The sequence below is a fragment of the Mytilus trossulus genome, chromosome 9, assembly GCF_036588685.1.
Source record: "Mytilus trossulus isolate FHL-02 chromosome 9, PNRI_Mtr1.1.1.hap1, whole genome shotgun sequence".
In the NCBI taxonomy this organism is placed as follows: Eukaryota; Metazoa; Mollusca; class Bivalvia; order Mytilida; family Mytilidae; genus Mytilus; species Mytilus trossulus.
The window spans coordinates 20433839-20441915 of record NC_086381.1 but is presented as its reverse complement, the minus strand read 5'-3'; positions in this window follow the sequence as shown (position 1 = coordinate 20441915).

The window sequence follows — 8077 nt, the reverse complement described above, 5'->3', positions numbered from 1 at the left end:
GAACATATTTGAATCAAATTGTCATTTGTATACTGTTTCCTCCAATCAGGTCGTATACCCTGCTCTGGGTACCCAGTATTTTCCGTGTAAGACCAAATCAATTTGCAAACCATCCTATCAGCTTCTTTTTATCTTCTCTTTTCCATGTCAGTTCATCTTTATAGACCATATAATAGATAAATAAAACTAAAATATTATTCTCATGATCTTATTTCAAATAGTACCTTGGAATAAAAAGTTGAGAAGATTAAGAATTAGCCTTTGAAGAAAAAGTTCGATTAAAGAAAATAACTGATAAATGGACAGAGTTCAAAATAAACATTTACACTGACAGCAGCAATCGCGGATGAGATACAGATTACCGCTGAACCTTAAATATGATACTAGAAAAATTAAAGTAAAACATATCCTTTTAAGTTTAAGGCCACAGCCATTCATATTGTGTATGTAAAAGAGGGCGGTTTAAATGCGTTACTATTATTTTGTTTCATAAGGACGAAGCACGTTTCTTTATATACTTGTTTTAAACATGACAATAAAAACAACAATGATTGTGCAAATGTTTTTATTCTTTCTGTTTCTGTTTCTGTATCTAGTTGAATAAATATTGTTATCCGCAATGTTCAACAAATAATTTGTTCCTAGACTTCACCTCACATCTCCACCAAAAGTGACGAATGGACCACCCCCGTTGGTCTTTAATCACAATTTTATGATTAACAAAACTTATGAATCAAACGATACACACATTGTTATACATCCACAATGTCTATGTATATTATTACTTTACGTAATTTTTTTCCTTGTATTCAAGTTGAATATGGTTAAAATTGAGTTATCTTTCATTAACCAGAAATCATTTCAAAAATAAAGTAACTGAACGTAAATTATGCATTATATTATTGATTATATGTAACAATTCAACATATGCATTTCAAAATATGTATGTAAAAAATATTCGGGAAAACCACTGAGTTATTTGGATAAATAATATACATATCAGAAAGCTTTGCTTTTTTATATATATAAACAGAGACATGTATACTGTATTTCATGATATGTCTCTGATATAAAATACAACGGTCTAACACATTGCCACATCTATAGGTCATTTGGTCTCCAATGGAATAGCTGTCTTTTGAAAATTAAACAATTTATTTTCATTTTAAAATATTCATATATTTCAATAAAAGAAATTGAATATAAGCATCAATGAAACAACGAATGAACGTCAAAAGATATCTATATCTAGCATACTAGTATATAACATCTAGTGTTCACCAGACAAGATTCAAACCCGTATGACAAGATATTTAATCCTCATGCGTCAACAATATTAATAGAAGCGAAACGTACAAATAGTTGTTACGAATACAACATTTTCATAAGACTATAATATGGCGAGATAGTATCATACAGTATGCCACATGAGGTGCAAGGTCAAGCAGTCACCGCAGTAGTAATACTGCGCTGCGGTGACCAAGTACCTCTTGTAATATTCTTGATTTTGGACAGCTACAAAACGTAAATATATTAACAAGTGAAGATGTCCAGTAACATCAACCGTATCAATTGTTATACGGATTTCGACAATAATGGTCTCGTCAGTTAAAATCGCGAGGCATATATAGTTAAGAATGAGAAAATCTAAAAACTAATGAAAACATTGCATAGCGGAAGTAAAATCACAAAAATACTGAACTCCGAGGAAAATTCAAAGCGGAAAGTTCCTAATCAAATGATAAAACACACCAAACGAATGGACAACAACTCAGTCAGGAACCTACTTCGTCAAAATTATCTCCCCATTACGCCAGTTCATTTTCACAATCGTAGAAACGGAAGCCATTGTAGGGATGACGCGCTACCAATTTTGCTCTTGAAAACCGATAAATTTATCCACATTGCACCATTACGATCCTTATATGTCAATTGTATTTTTAAAGACAAATGTATCAACTAGCTAATGAGCATCAGTTAATAATCTTGTCTGCATTGATTCAACTTAAAACTATTGTCTGTTCGGTTGTCATGTGGAATTTTCGAAAATTCATAAACATCTAAAAAAATTCTAATTAAATATTTCGTGGAAGGGCAGATTAGATTTTTTAGTGTATGAAGACTATAAACTCTAGTTATCACATACCAAAAAAAAAAAATAGAATTTTTCGAATATATGCATTTTCATCATTCAACTTGAAAGACTGCCGTCAAGTACTTTCAGTTAAAAAATAGCTATTCGAACACACCTTCTCTGTTTTTGTGACTCATTAGATAGGTAGTTCACTTGACCCATATATTTCATCTTTTAGTACTGTGATTTTTTTTGTGTTATAACATCAACCTGTAGCTTTTTAAATATATAAAAATGATAGAATCTGAAGCGAGACGATGTATGAAATATTCTTACTTTGTACGATATCACGACAAAATACCCAACTCAAACACGCCCTAACATAAAAAGGTGCACTCGATTTTCTCTTTTCGATACAATTGTTACCCATTTTTTGGATATTTTCCTCCAGTCTCATAATGGAAGGGCAGACACGAAAATTACTGAACTTATAGATTGATATGTTTTCCGTCCTTGGTAATTTTTTCCAAAAAATCGGAGGTTATGCATTTTTGTCATCCAACTTGAAAGATACCCATGTCGTCGACTTGATATCTAATTGTTCTGCTTAACTACGAACTAGATAAATTGAAAACTTATGCAAATGGTGTTTTTAAAATAAAACACCTCGTAATTGAGAAGAAAATTGCAATTTTGTTTGTTTCTATTAACTTTTAAATTTTTTTGTAACTATGGTAAACAATACAGTAAACGTTTATCGCCTTCTCTAATAAAGAGCTTCGATTCTTTTGTTCTATTTCAACCTGGTTTCCGACTGAACTGTCATATTCCTGACTTAGTTCAGGCATTTTCAAATGTAGAAATTGTTGGATTGAACTTGGTTTTAAAGCGCTAAACCTCTCACTTGTTAGACAGTTTAATATTCAAAACGATGTGTGAACAAAACAGACATAATAGTTAACTAGAGGCTCTAAAGAGCCTGTGTCGCTCACCTTGGTCTATGTGAATATCAAACAAAGGATGCAGATGGATTCATGACAAAATTTTGTTATGGTGATGTGTTTGTTCATCTTACTTAACTGAACATTCTTGCTGCTGACAATTATTTCTATCTATAATGAACTTGGCCAAGTAGTTTCAGTGGAAAATGTTAGTAAAATTTACAAATTTTATTAAAATTATTAAAAATTGACTATAAAGGACAATGACTCCGTAGGGGGTTAATTGACCATTTTGGTCATATTGACTTATTTTTAGGTCTTACTTTGCTGTACATTATTGCTGTATACAGTTTATCTCTATCTACAATAATTTTAGAAGATAATAACAAAAAACGAATTACCAATTCAGGGGCAGCAACCCAACAAAGGGTTGTCTGATTCATCTGAAAATGTAAGGGCAGATCGGTAATACTGCGCTGCGGTGACCAAGTACCTCTTGTAATATTCTTGATTTTGGACAGCTACAAAACGTAAATATATTAACAAGTGAAGATGTCCAGTAACATCAACCGTATCAATTGTTATACGGATTTCGACAATAATGGTCTCGTCAGTTAAAATCGCGAGGCATATATAGTTAAGAATGAGAAAATCTAAAAACTAATGAAAACATTGCATAGCGGAAGTAAAATCACAAAAATACTGAACTCCGAGGAAAATTCAAAGCGGAAAGTTCCTAATCAAATGATAAAACACACCAAACGAATGGACAACAACTCAGTCAGGAACCTACTTCGTCAAAATTATCTCCCCATTACGCCAGTTCATTTTCACAATCGTAGAAACGGAAGCCATTGTAGGGATGACGCGCTACCAATTTTGCTCTTGAAAACCGATAAATTTATCCACATTGCACCATTACGATCCTTATATGTCAATTGTATTTTTAAAGACAAATGTATCAACTAGCTAATGAGCATCAGTTAATAATCTTGTCTGCATTGATTCAACTTAAAACTATTGTCTGTTCGGTTGTCATGTGGAATTTTCGAAAATTCATAAACATCTAAAAAAATTCTAATTAAATATTTCGTGGAAGGGCAGATTAGATTTTTTAGTGTATGAAGACTATAAACTCTAGTTATCACATACCAAAAAAAAAAAATTGAATTTTTCGAATATATGCATTTTCATCATTCAACTTGAAAGACTGCCGTCAAGTACTTTCAGTTAAAAAATAGCTATTCGAACACACCTTCTCTGTTTTTGTGACTCATTAGATAGGTATTTCACTTGACCCATATATTTCATCTTTTAGTACTGTGATTTTTTTTGTGTTATAACATCAACCTGTAGCTTTTTAAATATATAAAAATGATAGAATCTGAAGCGAGACGATGTATGAAATATTCTTACTTTGTACGATATCACGACAAAATACCCAACTCAAACACGCCCTAACATAAAAAGGTGCACTCGATTTTCTCTTTTCGATACAATTGTTACCCATTTTTTGGATATTTTCCTCCAGTCTCATAATGGAAGGGCAGACACGAAAATTACTGAACTTATAGATTGATATGTTTTCCGTCCTTGGTAATTTTTTCCAAAAAATCGGAGGTTATGCATTTTTGTCATCCAACTTGAAAGATACCCATGTCGTCGACTTGATATCTAATTGTTCTGCTTAACTACGAACTAAATAAATTGAAAACTTATGCAAATGGTGTTTTTAAAATAAAACACCTCGTAATTGAGAAGAAAATTGCAATTTTGTTTGTTTCTATTAACTTTTAAATTTTTTTGTAACTATGGTAAACAATACAGTAAACGTTTATCGCCTTCTCTAATAAAGAGCTTCGATTCTTTTGTTCTATTTCAACCTGGTTTCCGACTGAACTGTCATATTCCTGACTTAGTTCAGGCATTTTCAAATGTAGAAATTGTTGGATTGAACTTGGTTTTAAAGCGCTAAACCTCTCACTTGTTAGACAGTTTAATATTCAAAACGATGTGTGAACAAAACAGACATAATAGTTAACTAGAGGCTCTAAAGAGCCTGTGTCGCTCACCTTGGTCTATGTGAATATCAAACAAAGGATGCAGATGGATTCATGACAAAATTTTGTTATGGTGATGTGTTTGTTCATCTTACTTAACTGAACATTCTTGCTGCTGACAATTATTTCTATCTATAATGAACTTGGCCAAGTAGTTTTAGTGGAAAATGTTAGTAAAATTTACAAATTTTATTAAAATTATTAAAAATTGACTATAAAGGACAATGACTCCGTAGGGGGTTAATTGACCATTTTGGTCATATTGACTTATTTTTAGGTCTTACTTTGCTGTACATTATTGCTGTATACAGTTTATCTCTATCTACAATAATTTTAGAAGATAATAACAAAAAACGAATTAACAATTCAGGGGCAGCAACCCAACAAAGGGTTGTCTGATTCATCTGAAAATGTAAGGGCAGATCGATCTTGACCTGATAAACAATTTAACCCCTGTTAGATTTGCTCTAAATGCTTTGGTTTTTGAGTTATAAGCCAAAAACTGCATTTTACCCCTGTGTTCTATTTTTAGCCATGGCAGCCATCTTGGTTGGTTGGACGGGTCACGTCACATATTTTTTAAACTAGATACCCCATTGATAATTGTGGCTAAGTTTGGTTTAATTTGGCCCAGTAGTTTCAGAGAAGAAGTATTTTGTAAAAGTTTGTTAAGATTTACGAAAAATGGTTAAAAATTGACTATAAAAGGCAATAACTCCTAAAGGGATCAACTGACCATTTTGATCATGTTGACTTATTTGTAAACCTTACTTTGCTGAACATTATTGCTGTTTACAGTTTATCTCTATCTATAATAATAATCAAGAAAATAACCAAAACAGCAAAATTTCCCTAAAATTACCAATTCAGGGGCAGCAACCCAACAACGGGTTGTCCGATTCATCTGAAATTTTCAGGGCAGATAGATCTTGACCTGATAAACAATTTCACCCATGTCAGATTTGCTCTAAATGCTTTGGTTTTTGAGTTATAAGTCAAAAACTGCATTTTACCCCTATGATCAATTTTTAGCCATGGCGGCCACCTTGGTTGGTTGGCCGGGTCACACTACACATTTTTGAAACTAGATACCCCAATGATGATTGTGGCCAAGTTTGGTTTAATTTGGCCCAGTAGTTTTAGAGGAGAAATTTTTGTAAAAGTTAACTACGACGGACGACGACGACGACGACGTAGGTGGGGCATAACAATTGTGAATATGTCATTCAGTTACGAAAAAAAGTTAATTTACGAAAATACCAGACTCCGAGGAAAATTTGAAAAGGAAAGTCCTTTCATCGAGGAAAAATTAATACCTCAAACATTTTACACGAATAGATAACAACTATCGTAATTCCAGACTTGGTAAAGATATCTTCTTGAGATATTATACAGAATAAAAACAAAAAAATCTGTATTACACATCAGCTATATAATTTTAAATCGCATCAAAGATAATATAGCTAACGGATATGGTCGAAAATAATTATATTTGTTTTGAGAATACTGGACATTCATAGCTTGATAATTTGTTAAGTGAACTACTGTACCACTGGAGACATCACATAACATCACATCGAAAATATGAATAGCCGACAAATATGACAGCAAGCTGGCGAAGAACAAATTTAAATTGAGAATAATTTGTTATGCGAAATTCTGGAACAGTTAAAACGACATATAACAGAATGTTTCTATATGTTAAAACGGTGCAATTTAATTAAAATATTGATCTCTGATTAGGTTATACTATATATGAGATCTTACAACTATCAATATGTAGTATAACGTAATCAGAGATCAATATTTTAATTAGATTGAAAACGGTGACACCTGTTGCTCAAACAATATGTATAACAGAAGTCTAAGCGTTACTTAAGCATATTGCTTAAAGGAAGAATTAAAGTCGTTTTGCCCTAGGAAGTTGTAACCTTACACAATGGAAAAAAATACATAATTTCACATTCACAATGTATAATGATTTAAATCATTCCAATACAATGCGCTTTAATCAGTGCACAGAGCTGTTAGTCCACCTGCATCGGTACCGTTTAACGACAAATACCTAGTTCTGTTCGAACGATACCAGTTTCTGTAATCATCCCCAAATAACAAATAACTCAGAACGTTGTACATGTATGCAAAGTGAACAAAACTAAACAACGACAAAACAAATCATAAAAAGCAATATAAAAACAACATGAGGGCTTTAAAAAATTTAATCCCATCTGTGGTCAACTTTGTATGAGTTTCAACATAAACATGTAAACTGAAAAAAAACCCATCATGTATAACGAGTAGTTGAAGAGACATGGTATTTTAATAACAAATAGCAAATTAAAAAGTACAAATTTAATATTATTCCTATTTATTAGACAATCTAGTAGCAAATTACTGACACACAGTATGAACATTTAAACAACCACAGCAAAACTAGATTTGGTAGATTGCTAATACACGGGTATTGAAAAGGAAATGGTTATATGAAAAGACAACTAATGCATGTGGACAGTCACCCGTGTCGGTTATAGCCATTAAATCAAAGTAAATCCTCCCATAATGATCGTTCCATCAGGATTTTTATACAAAATATGCAGAAAAAGTTTTTTTTTTTTCAGGAAAAAAAGATTAAATATTTGAAATGATATACAGGGTTGTGAAACGTATAACCGAATTTTTATATTTGTGTCAATCGAACTACATATATAGCTGATTGTGACTTGGATTGTCATCTGACCCGATAGGAACTATCTTTAAAAAATCTTACCGACAAATGACCATCCAACTAGCTAAAACTCGATGCTACAAAAATATTTCATTGTATAGTAATTTTTCTATCAAATGTCATTTTTTGATTTCAAAGGTCGATTCTTCTACCAACCTGCATGGCAGCTATGATGAAGTCGAGTTTGTGCAAAAATAAAGAGTTTCATTCGTTTTTTTTTTATAATGACTTATAATGTTCTGTTTAATATTTCAGTAATTCTGAATGAAATTGGTGC